Here is a 13,851-nt window from a genome sequence, read left to right on the forward strand (position 1 = left end):
TTTTTGTTCCAAAAAGAAAAACTATGCAAACCGAAGAAAATGTAAGAACTGGCTAAAAGCCAGAAAACTGCTTCGCCAGGTGTCGTTGCTACGAGGAAAACACTGCATATAGTTAGGCCTAGTAGCTTGAAAATCACCAAATTATCTGAAAAACAGGGGCTAGTTATCGCTTATACCGCTTTGTGTGGGCAAGAGTAGGCGAAATAAAAGCGAACCGCTACCATTTGAGCGAGCTATTGCGCCGGAGAATCCAGCGGCGACATGTATTTATTCCGAAGCGGGCGAGCAGGGCGCCGCCATCTTGTCAAAGTTAGCGTACGCAAGCCACGCAAGCGCCGCAACGCAAAGTCCGCTGGCTAGCGTACGCACGCAAGACGCAGGGCTTGCGCTTGCGTTCTGCGCATGCGCACTACCGTCCCCGCAAACTCCTTGCGTACGCTAAGCCGTTGCGTGCGCACAGCTAAAACTGTCTATTAACTCCGGTTGGTTGTGCCTTTCACTACCAGAGTATGTGTTTAAGTGTGGCTGCGTCCGTCTCGCCAACCTTGCAGGTGTTCGTGTTATATATTTCGGAGTAGAGCCTGTTGTATTGCAGCGCGGTCGGGTACGTGTTCGTTTTCGATTGCCTCCAGACGAATGCTTGTGCTCGACATAGTGTGCTCGACACACACGCACACGCACACGCACACACACACACACACACACACACACACACACACACACACACACACACACACACACACACACACACACACACACACACACACACACACACACACACACACACACACACACACACACACACACACACACACGCGCGCGCACGCACGCACACCATTATTTTTAGTCTCGCCGCCGGTTGCTTGAATCATATTGCCGCGAATATTTGCAGTGTTTGTTCGTTTTTCAAATCTGCCGCCACATCACTTATCGCTTTGTTTGCGACGCAAGACGAGACTAGATTTATCTCGATTGATCGCAGCCACGCAGAGCTGATTCTACGTTCTTCCGGAATGTTCTAGTAACTTAGCGCTCTTTATCTCGAAAGTTCGCTATCAGCTTTAAATTGAGCATGGCCGACAGCGGCCGGCATTCTGTTCGACGACCGCCGAGCACGCTTGTAGCTTCGCCGCCGCCGAGTGATTAAGTCCATTTCGGGTGCAAGTCAGCCGAATAAACAGTTTTATTTTAGAAGACTCTTTCGTCCGTCTTCATCGCCGCTTCGACTGCCGTGACCACTACGTGACATCTGGTGGAGGTGCTGGGTAGCCTTCCTTGTTCCGGACGCCCCCTTCAAGTCGTGAAGCCAGCCCTGAGCGCTTCGCACCCGAGGACGAGCCAGCAGCTCAGCGAGCCAGCCGACCTCTCCAGGGAGAGGAGCCTGAGTTCGGGAATCTGCCGGACCGCACAAGGCAGCGAAAAGACGCGGCTACGAGCACCGCAACCTAGCCGAAGATGTCGACACCGATCATACTGCAGCAGCCGCGGGTGCTGCCAACTTTCAATGGATCCCTAGGCGAAGACCCGGAAGAATGGTTGGATCAATTTGAGCGCGCGGCGTCATTCAACAAGTGGGATGATGCGGCAAAAATTGGACACGTGTTCTTCTCATTGGATGGCTCCGCACGCACGTGGCACGAAAGCTACGAGTCGTCCGTTACGACATGGGAGCTATTCAAGAGAGAACTATTGAAGGTATTCACCAGTGTCGTGAGGAAAGAAAGTGCCGAACGACTCCTCGAGTCCAGGATCCAGCTTCCGAATGAGCCCGTCCGCGGTTGCATCGAGGAGATGAAGCGCCTATTTCGCCGCGCCGACCCCGGGATGACCGAGGAAAAGAAACTTCAGTTTTTAATGCGTGGCGTAAAAGAACAACTCTTTGCAAGCCTCGTCCGCCAGCTGCCAATAACAGTCGAGGAATTCATGCAAGACGCCTGCACGATTGAGAAGACCCTCGACGTCTGAGCTCGGCAGTACAATCGTCCTTCCTCTGCCTGTGCAATCCGTTCGGACACGCCGGCCACCACCAGCGACAGCTTGCGGGAAGGTATCCGCGAAATCGTCCGAGAGGAGCTACGCCGATTACTGCCATTCTCCCCACAGCCACAAGCAGCGACTCTGATAGACGTGGTACGGGAAGACGTGCAACAGGCACTTGGCACCCCGACGGCCACAGAACCCCAGGCCATGACCTACGCCGCTGCAGTGAGGACTGCCCAGCTCCAACGACAACACCCACGTCCTCCCCGAGATAAGCCACTTGTTCCACAACGCCGCCTCCCAGTCCCCGCCCGCCCAGCCTATGACCGACGCTCAAGCCCCAGGAAATGCGACGCCTGGAGAACTTCCGACAACCGGCCGTTGTGCTTCCATTGCGGTGAGGCCGGCCATATTCTTCGTCAGTGCCCGTACCGACGTATCGGTCTTCGAAGATTTGCCATTAATGCCCCACGACCATGCTTCGGGCAACGTCCGCAAGGAAATCGACGAGTACCTGCGTCGAGAAGAATACACGCCGAACCGCTTTTCGCGCTCACTATCGCCGTCAACCTCGCGCTTTGCGTCGCCACACCGCAGCTACGCAGCCGCGGTACGAGGAAGGTCTCCCAGCCACCGTAGGGGAAACTGAAGGCAGCAACCTCTGGAGGTGAGGTTGCTCAAGAGTGAAACGCCGAATATCCTCCACCTACCACGCCCCATAAAGACGCTGCACTCGCGACGCCGCATGAAGAACCGGCACTCGCTGCACCGACGCCGCACACAATGAGAACCCCGACCACGACGCAGGCTGCCTTGAAAACGACGCCGCCACCCAGAAGAGCTTCGACCACACGACCTCTATGGACCTCAAGAGCGGCTAGTGGCAAATTGAGGTCGACGAAAGAGATCGCGAGAAGACAGCATTCATCACTCCGGATGGGCTGTATGAGTTCAAGGTGATGCCATTTGGTCTCTGTTCCGCACCAGCGACGTTTCAGCAAGTAATGGATACAGTGCTGGCAGGCCTGAAGTGGCAAATTTGTCTGGTATATTTAGATGACGTCGTTGTCTTCGCCTCGAAATTTGAAGAGCACCTCAAAAGACTTCGAACTGTACTAGATGCAATCAAGTCGTCTGGCGTAACCTTGAAAGCAGAGAAATGCCACGTTGCTTACGAAGAGCTGCTGTTTCTAGGCCATATCGTTAGCAAGGAAGGAGTACGCCCAGAACCGCAGAAAACAGCTGCTATTGAAGTTTCCACCGCCGGCCGATAAGAAAGCAGTGCGCAGATTTCTCGGACTCTGCGCATTCTACCGACGATTTGTGAAAAACTATTCGCGCATCGCCGATCCTTGCACGAAGCAACTGGTGCAGAAATGCATTTTGACCGATTTTCCATAAAGCCCTCGCATTCTACATCCTCAATCTTTTTCCCTTCTGGAATCATCAGAATAACATGTATAAGCTATCCCCTTATAAACGCTGCCATATGCGTTATGCGTTTTCAAAGACATTGCTGGTCTTTTCTATGTTATCGGTCGGAAAATTATGGCACTTGAAATTTTCTAAAAACCGTAACCATATACTCTCTTGGAAGCAAATTTAATTAACAATAATTAAGGCATACGACACTATGTTTCCAGCGATCGCTATGAAACCATGTAGTGTAAGCTCCATTGCGATCGTATCGATGGACTCTCAGTATTTGAGGCCGCCGTAAGAGAAGGGATGAAGGAGGCTGTTAAAGAAAAAAAAAGGTGCCATAGCGGAGGGCTTCGGAATAATTTAGAACACCTGGGGATCTCTAACGTGCTCTGACATCGCACAGCACACGGGCGCCTTCTGCGTTTCTACTGCATCGAAACGCAGCCGCCGTGGTCGCGTTCGAGCCCGGGTACTGCGGCTCAGTGGTAGAGCGTCCCAACCACTGAGCCACCGCGGCGGGTAAAGTATGAAACGCAACGAGCTTTGAGTGAATATGTTAATTTTTGCGCTTCATATTTGTGGCCGAGACATGCATTATAGCATGTCGCGGTAATACAATTGGCAGCTAGATGTATGGGTGAAATATTCTTCATTAGGGACCTCCGACGTCTTGCGTTGCGTATCACCGAGGCCGACTGCTTCATTTTGTATTTATACTGCCGCCAATATTTGCAGTGTTCGTTTTTCAAATCTGCCGCGACACCACCTTATCGCTTTGTTTGCGACGCAAGACGCGACTAGATTTATCTCGATTGATCGCAGCCAGGCAGAGCTGATTCTACGTTGTTCCGGAATGTTATAGTAACTTTGCGCTCTTTATCTCGAAAGTTCGCTATCAGCTTTAAATTGAGCATGGCCGAAAGCGGCCGGCATTCTGTTCGACGACCGCCGAGCACGCTTGTAGCTTCGCCGCCGCCGAGTGATTCAGTCCATTTTGGGTGCAAGTCAGTCCAATGAACTGTTTTATTTTAGAAGACCCTTTCGTCCGTCTTCATCGCTGCTTCGACTGCCGTCACCACTACGTGACAATGTCGATAGATGCTCGTCTCTAACTTTCTCTAGACGGGAATTAATGGCGCGTACAAAGACGAATACAGGTGGAGAACGACGCAGGACAAGTGTTTCTGTTCGTCTTTTTAAGCGCTGTTGTCCCCTGTCACAAATAGTGTAAAGACTGGGCGAGAGACAGGCTTACGAGCTTCAATGGCTTAATCAATCGGCGCCAAGACACAAAACTGCACTGACACGTACACACATATACTATTATTTGTCGCGGCGCCGATTGCTTGAAACATGTCGAACCAACTTGCGCAACAGCACGTTCTATACCTGTTGATAGTCAGAGCTGTGCGGAACAGTAAACTCTGTCCAAACTGAAATCCGACCAATGAATATCATTTTTAAGACAAAGCTGTGACTTGCATCTACAATTACAGTGTCGATGCTGCTGTATCACGAAAACACAATGTTTGCTGACCAGTGTTAACGTTAGCGTGAGGCCAGATCGCCATATTGGGCGCGATTATCGCCATGATCGCCCTATGTTGACAGGTTTCTCTAGAAGATTAAAAATACTCCCTTATAAGGCTGGCAAGAAAAAACGTGTCCGAAAAGAAGTATTCTTTTCTAATATACTGGACCGAGTTAATTGTCCCCAAGTGGCCCGGATCGCGCAGAATTTGGCATATTTAGTCATCGTTCAAGTTCAACGTTTAGAATGTGCGGTGTAAAGAAAGATTTTATAAACTGTGTGAAGCCTCAAGGCGACTACGTTTCGGCATTGACTAATGAAGACCTTGAACGTTCGTGGCCGCCTACAGAACTCCACGGGATCACCTATGACACTTGCGGTGAAAATTTCTAGACAATCCAACTGTGCGGCACATGAGAAAATGAAGTTGTTACATTGTATACCTCACCAAGAGAGGCGAGAAAAGGTAAAAGAGTGAGAAGGGATAATTTTCACATTTTTCACCCGTAGTTCTAGTGATCACTTCAGGCATGACTTAGAGATGCGACAGTCAAGTCCAGAACACGGTGCCACTGGAGACTGGAGTGAAGAAGAGCGAGAAAAAAGCGCACGCGACTAAATGGCGAGTGCAAGTGCTGCCATTGTCAATCTTAATTCACGCATAACACTAGTTCTACTGGAAAGAGGACACTGCCGCGCTGTTGCACATAAAGACCCTCACTCAGCGGATAGCTAACCCTTTACCGAAAGATGGGTCTGTCGTACTATCAAGGCTAATTGTTGGTATTGGTAGCCGCAAAGCAAAACACACATATCGTGTGCATATCTTGAGATGTGGAGCATCCTGCAATTTTTTACAAATGCAGTGCCATTGCCATTGCAATACCTGCCATAACAACGTTAAAGCGCGCAGGGTATAAAACACTTCTATGAGGCACAATGCGCGATACAGCACTTTCCGTGCTTGAACTGCTTCCTAACCGCACTCGAATGCAACAATCTCAGATAGACGAGTGGATAGATGGTCATGTGTTCCCAATTCTCGCAAGAAATTTCGTATTTAACTTTGAAGAACGCCCCCGGCTCTCCTTGGACTCCTCGGCAACTCGTCGCCTCAAGCCCTGTTCCGGTTCTCGTCGTTGTTTCCTGGCTGTAGCATAGCCAGATTGGTTTTCACGGGTTGTGTGGGGCGCTTTCACTGGCTCGCAATGTCTTGTACACGTGTCTCTGGGTCCCTTCCACATTGTCGCTACTATTCAGCAGGCCGCCTCCTTTCGTATGACATGAAAGCTCGCTTCTCTGATGGAATTCATAGTTTACGCGTTCTAACCGTATTAAATGTTGAAAGAACGAAACAACGCAACTAAAACGAGCGACCAGGCAAAGGAAAGGCACGCACTGTCCCGGCTCTTGTGCGGGTCTTTTTTTCCCTGTTTCTTTGTTTTAGTTGCGCTGTTTCGTTCCTTAAAGGTGCAGTGGAGCTGGCCTACTGTGCTATGAAGTTACCTTATTATTGTGACTAGTTAGAGCGCATTTTTGGTGCCCACACTGCAAGTGCGGGCTCAGACACTTCTTCCTTTTATTCTATTTGCCGTTTTGCTGATTGTGCAGGCTCATTGTGCCACCTCTTTCATACTGATGTAGACGCCTACCACAAATGGCCAGAAATACGGGCTGACTTCTCCTCCTGGCGTTTTACGCTGCACCCACTACGAGAAGCTTTAGATTTGCGTTTTGATAGGCAATGCACGTGTCAGTGAGAGTAAGCGGTGCAGCTCTTCTAACTTTCACTAGTGCGAGTTCTTAGCCCCAAAGCAAGGCTATATTGCTTATTTGATGCAGAGCCACATGCCTATATGACCATTTATTACGTGAACACGATTCTATGTTCGGAACTTAGCATATAAATCTTAGGCGAAATAAAATCTAGCAGTTGTTTTTGGTATATATGTCTTTATTTACCCATTGAAGTGCTGGGCAGCAAATTAAATGGTGTCGTAGCTGCCAGACCGGCGATTACGCTTGAGGAAAGCCTTGCAGAAGGAGCGGTAAACGGTGTATTTCCGTCCAGGGCAATTCCGCAAGTATACATCTCTGCAATCATCGGGAACTAGGCCGTCCATGGTGTATGTTTTTTTACAGAAGCATGCATTCTGCAGAAAAAAACCGCATGACAATAATAATAAAAATATTTAAGAAATAATATAAACAATAATAATGCTTTGTTTAGGCCGTACAAATACATGACGCCGGAGGCCAGCAGTAAAGGCGGTCACAGTCGACAGCTTGACCAAACCGCTGGCCCCCTGAAACAATTGACAGCATGACACAAGCAAAGAAACGATGTCTTTCTTAACTGACAGAAAACAAGATACATAACCTGAATGCATTATTAGTTTCGTTCTCACAAAATAATTACTATGAAAATATACAGAAGTGTGTTGATATCAAGTCGGCTACTTCACTTTCGAGGCTTGAATGAATATTGTAAAGTAGTTACACTCGCAATGTTGGTACTAAAGTAAAATATCACATGAACAAGAATCAGAGGACGCCAGGAAAATGGTCACTCCAGTTTAAGTTCGCTCATGTTGCCAAGGCAACAAGAAGTTCGCTCAGCGGAAATAGGCACGAAGCAACCTATTTTGGTGAACAGTTTTAAGAAACGAGTGATTCTCAAAATATACTTATTTCACAACACGTAAATTTCCTTTTATTGACTCAATGTTTTGCGTTTCTCATAAAATGGAGCATTTTATTGCAGTATCAAGGCTTTTAGTATTGCCGCCTTAGTGAGCAAAATGAGCTGCAGTTTGCTTTTAACCCTTTATATACTGTCGATCCCACTTACAACGAACCTGACGGTCGCGTGGATTGCGTTCGTAGTCCCCAAGGTTCACCCCCCGCGGTGGCTCAGTGGTTAGGGCGCTCGGCTACTGATGCGGAGTTCCGGGTTCGAACCCGACCGCGGCGGCCGCGTTTCGATAGAGGCGAAACGCTAAGACACCCGTGCGCTGTGCGATGTCAGTGCACGTTAAATATAGATCCCCAGGTGGTCGAAATTATTCGGAAGCCCTACATTGCGGCACCTCTTCCTTCGTGCCTTCGCTCAGTTCCTCCTTTATTCTTCCCTTACGGCGTGGTTCGGGTGTCCGCCGAGATGCGAGACAGATACTCACCTATTTCCTTTCCCCCAAAACCAATTTTCATTTTTATTTCAAGGTTCATAGTAAGTGGACCTCTGGCTTTACAGCCATATGTAGGAGCAAGGCAGCCATGTGGGCTAGTTGGTTGTGCATTTTGGTTTGAATAACGCACTACAAACTAACAAAACGACACCGCAACGAAGGACACAGGTTCCGGTGTCGTTTTGTAAGTGTGTACCGCGTTATTCAAACCAATATGTACGAGGTCTAACGAAACTCGCCTTCATATCTTACTTCAGTTGTCATGAGCATCAGCTTCAGGAAAGAAGACCATATCACGGCGCTTTGCAAGCCTTCAAGAGCGGTCATGGGTAATATTCTTTGACAAGGCCCAAGTGCCACAAATTAAGCTGCATTATGAAGAGAATATTACTAATTGTGGTTGAAGCGTTCATGACAAATTGCGGAAACTATGGCTGAGCGGCAAATTATTTAAACGTCTTCAGCGGTGTATTGCCTGTATTCATGAAAATTTATATTTAAAAAGAAGGATAATTTTCCTGTATATATAAAGACCCCCTCAGGTAATTTTATTTAGAAGGGTGCATGCTGCTCAAAAATCCCAAGTTTATACCTTAGACGAAATTCTTCGAAGGCCACAGTGGTCTAAAAGTGAAATTATTCCACATGGTCGCGCGACACTCGTTTCCAAAATAACGTTCAGCAAGGCGGTAATTTGGTCGAGTTGATAAGTGTTCATTATTGCTCACAGCGCAACACAAACAGAACACAAGACGAAGGACTAGCACAAACAGGCGCTGACTATCAACTGGTTTTTTATTGAAGAACGAAAAGCGTATAAATACAAACACTGAACTACTTATCAATCAACAAAAAGTTATCTGGAAGGCACGTGGGAGGTTAGATAGCTCAATTCCCTCTCGGATAACGTAATAGAAGGGCTGCTGATACATTTTGCCCCTTTTGTGGTAAATATAAAAAGCTTCGATAACTTCGCGTGTTAATTTATTGTTATGTCGAAACAGGATGCGCGTGTTCTTGTAATCAGGAACACATTGGCATTTTTTGCACTGGAAAGACACCTGGGCAAGGGGGTCCCCTTTAGCTCTACTTTCTGCATGATCCTTTTCATGCCTGCATTGGCATTGCCTGCTGTGGGAGCCTGTGTGAGACAGGGGGTCATTTTTTCTGGTGTTTTCATGCTCCATCAAGCGTTTGTTAACGCACCTGCCAGTCTGGCCAATGTACATGGCAGCGCAAGAGAAGGGGACCTGGTATACCACCCCTATCTCCCAAGGTATAGATGGCGACACATGACGCACTTTACAATCATCCCTCTTGCTCTTGCCGTAGTGCCTCTCATTCACCTGTTTGCATATTGCGCTAAGTTTTCTAGGTTCAGAAAAGACGACATCAACGTCGTATCTGCCCGCAACTTTTTTCAGCCCATGTGACAAGCAGTGTGCATACGGGACCACAGCCGGCTTTTTCTTTTTGGCTTCTTTCGGCTGAGCGCCATTCTTGAGCTGCCTAAGAAGTTTCTCCGCTGCCCTGGAAATGAGTTGATCTGGGTACCCGTTCACACGTAACCTGCATGTTTGCGCCAAAATGCTCTCTCGCGTCCTTTCATGGCAAGATTTCCTGAGAGCTGATTGCAGGCAAGATGCAGCAATGCCCTCCTTTATGAGCTTAGAATGGCCAGACCGGAAGTTTAGCAATGGTTTGGCAGTCCTCGGGCGATACCACCAACACAAGTGTTTTTTTCCCCCCACACAGTGCCAAATCCAAAAACTGCAGTTCTTTGTTGCTGGGAACCTCAGTTGTGAACTCCAGCCCACGTCCGCATTCCTTAAAAGTCTTCAGAACGTCGACTAGACTTCTAGGCAAACTGCCTGTTCGGGTGAGCACCAAGTAATCGTCGACATACCGAAAAATTCTGACAACTACCCCATCGAATGCCTTTTCAATTTCCCTATCAATCCTGCTTAAAAAGATGTCGGCTAACACAGGTGCCACCCTGGAGCCTATGCAAACCCCCGACGCTTGCACAAAAGCCTTTCACTCCCAATCAACTACTGTTGCAGAGAGATACCTCCCACGTGCCTTCCAGATAACTTTTTGTTGATTGAAAAGTAGTTCAGTGTTTGTATTTATACGCTTTTCGTTCTTCAATAAAAAACCACTTGATAGTCAGCGCCTGTTTGTGCTAGTCCTTCGTCTTGTGTCCCGTTCGTGTTGCGCTGTGAGCGAAAATGAACTCGTTTCCAAAATATCGTGGTCGACCGTCAGTTGCAGTTCTTTAACATCAGCTACGTCTGTCCTGCTGGCAAACTCCGGAGCGGCTTTTCTCAATCGGTTATTCACTGCTCTTGGGCTAGCATAGAATCAATGAACGTATTTTCGTTCTTTATAATAGTTTGATCGATTCTTGTCTGTGCTGCATCAGGATAATCATTTGTCTTGATACAAGGCGCCACCTCTAGGAGGCTATGACACCTTTGAAGGCGAAGAGGTACCATATGAGGTGCGGACAGGTGGAGGGATCGCGATGTTCCATAGGCGCACGTAAACTGAGTGGACCGGCCAGTACTGAGCTCGGGAGCCAATTTCGACTGCATGCCTAGGGGATTTTATTTCCCACAAACCCAACGACAATTTCCTGCGCAGTAGCATAACTTTAGCTCTACATTTCGTGTATCAGTGGTGGCCAGCGCCATCGCCGTAAAAATCTAGGACTAAGGATCGGCCGTACAGAATCATTGTATATGCCATGCTTTCAACTTTAGCGATTCTGTTTAGTTCGCGCCACGACCATAACTAAGACTCTAGAGCCATCTTCCCAGTTAGAAGAAGGCATGTGGCCGGCGGCGCGGCCTGTTCGCGGAGACTCGGCGATCGCTTCCGGACAGAGCCACTTGCATGGTTCACGTCAACGTGCCCTACGGTGCCCTTTTGCTCTGGCCGAGCTTGCTGACGGTCTCCCGAGGCCTTGTCACGTGAGAAACGTAGGGGCAATGTGACGGCCTGGAGAAGATTTTATCCACGTTTTCGGAAAGCATCGCAGACCTCTGCTACATTCCTCTGCTCCTAGATATATGGTGTGACAGGAAAAATATGTGCCTGAGACTCTTGATCTCTGCATTGCATTTCTGCTTCTATTAGAAGGACATCAAGCCAATAACCCAAAATAAAACGCTACACGATCACCAAGGGCTGCTGTGTAGTATTTCTAAAGGCGGAAAGCTACAAAATTATGCAAGCAGCGCTGTAATATTGAGAAGTATGCAGTTTTCGTGGAAATTTCCTAAATGTGTAACTTGCCTTGAATCACAACTTTAAATGCTTCTGGGGTGTTAGCTGAACGGAAAGTTACAAAGTACAGGCTCATTTGCTGGAAGAAGACGTTCACACCCTACAGTAGCGCTCTGGGAACGAGGAAACTGCATTTTGAGGAAACTGCAATGTGATTGTTCAGGACTGAGTGCGCGCCTGTGCTGCTTGTCAACGAGCCAAGGTTTACCGCTGCCCCCTGCCCTCTGCCACTTTTTTTTTTCACGTGACGGCCGCTTTGACACGGCCCACATTGACCTGGTGGGAGCCCTCCCTCCTTGTCAAGGTCAACGCTACTTCCATGCGCGGACAGGTACACGCATTGGCCCACCGCTTTTCGATATCTCGGCCTCCACTGTCGCTTCTGCTTCTCTGTCCTCCTGGATGGCCCAATTTGGCTGTTTGTCTACCATTTTCACGAACCGTGGTCGACAGTTCGCATTGTCCCACTTCGCTGAACTTCTTCACCTTCTCGGCACGACTCTCCTGCGCACGAGCGCCTACCACCCCCAGAGCAATGGCCTGGTCGAACGATTTCACATTCACCTCAAGGACGCCCTCACCACCCATGCATCGCCATCGCAGTGAGTTCAGGGCTTGCCTCTCACCTTATTGGGCTTACACTATGCCTTCAAAAAAGACCTCTGCTGTTGCCCGGCAGAGCTTGTTTATGGCACTTCCCCACGCCTCCCGACTGACTTATTCGACCCTCCACCCTGCCCTACCCACCCCACCGACAACGTACAGCGTCTTCGTGAAGTATTCCGCAACCATCGACCTCATCCGCCGTGCCCTGGGCCCACTCGCCAAACTCACATCTCCTCGGACCTCAGGACGGCTAACCATGTTTTTGTGCGGCACGACTCTCACCGCCTCGCCAACTCTTACGGCCGCAATACCTCGGGCCGTTTCGTGTTCTGGGTCGCCCTACCAACTCATTCATCACAGATATGTACGGCTTGCCCGATGCCTTGAAACGGCTGAAGTCTGCCTCAACGACTGCGCCAATTGTCGGCGCCAATATCTAGGCACCACGCAGCGTGCACTGACACCCGGTATACCTCTCACTCGTTGCTCTGCTCCGCTCTTGGGAGGGGGGGGGGGGGGGGGGGGTCTTAGAAGCGCCCTCAGATAACCGTAACAGATAGCTGTTCTTCGACTGGTTCGAGTGCTTCTCCCCGATGGCGGTCTACAACAGAAAACCGTACGATACTGGGACGATAATTCTGAAAACTCATAAATGAAGGCTCTGAACCTAAAAGCTTTCGTTTTTGCTATGCTAGAGGTCCGTGTATTTTGTCATGTCAATGCGCGAGAAAGAACAACAGGTGGGCATAATTATTAGGAGCCCTCCACTACGCCACCACTCATAGCTGGGGTCGCTTTCGGAGATAAACCACATCAACCAAGCATAATTATAGTTTATTTCATCCAACCCTTTGGCTTGTTTTTATATATTTATTGTTTTTTACCTTCATTCACTTTTATCTTTTGGTCTGTACCTCGAGGAATCAAATATCAGGTACCTCTGGCTCTCGCAATTCGTTGCCCCCATTATTTTGCATTTTTCCTCCTTTTTTGTTTTTCTGGGGATTCTCTGACACGAAGAAAGCCTCTCTGTGCCGTTCCTTCGCTCTCCTTTGGTGTCCTCTCTCTGTTCTCTAAATTTTTTTGCTTTCACTTGTCTCGTTAGGCCACGCTACTCGATAGCTTTATCTCAGTTTTCTAGTTCATCCGACCCGCACCTAACATGGCACCTGCTGCAGCTGCCCTTACCTGCACATAGTTTTTCAAGTCCACCTTCCCAATCTCTCCACTCTTCCCAGCCCCGATTTCGTTCTGCTGGGCTGGCGCATTTATTCACCACAGTTTTGCAGGTAAACCAGCCTAGTCCTGTTTAGGAACCATTCTGCCTGGAAAACAGATTGTCAGGTTCACGTTCCCCTTTCGCACATCAAACACTTCTTCCCCTCACGGGGGCAATTCCTCCTCTTAACGAACGCCCCATTTAATTTCCGCCAGTAATGAACGCTTCACCCAGACGACCGCGTGTACTCTTGTCGAAACATTGGCTACGCTCCCACTTCAACCATAGTTCACTTTGTTTTGAGCTGTCTTGAAAAATCACTTGGCAGTTCATGTGGCCCAGACGATTTTCGCACACTCAGCAACAGAGGGGCCGAACGGTTCTGGCGCGCTTATAAAACAGCGCTTCCGATGCTCCAGCATTCACCTCATCACTAGCGCGCCCCCCGTTCCTTTCATCAAGCCCGAATCTGGCCTACCGACCACCACCAGATTACACCACTATTCCGTCACCTCAAGACAGCTAGAAAAAAAGTCCTGCATCGACAGCAGCGCTCACACACACTCAGCAGCAACGGTTCCGAACTGTTCTGGCGTGTTTCTAAAACAGCG

The sequence above is a fragment of the Amblyomma americanum genome, chromosome 2, assembly GCF_052857255.1.
Source record: "Amblyomma americanum isolate KBUSLIRL-KWMA chromosome 2, ASM5285725v1, whole genome shotgun sequence".
In the NCBI taxonomy this organism is placed as follows: domain Eukaryota; kingdom Metazoa; phylum Arthropoda; class Arachnida; order Ixodida; family Ixodidae; genus Amblyomma; species Amblyomma americanum.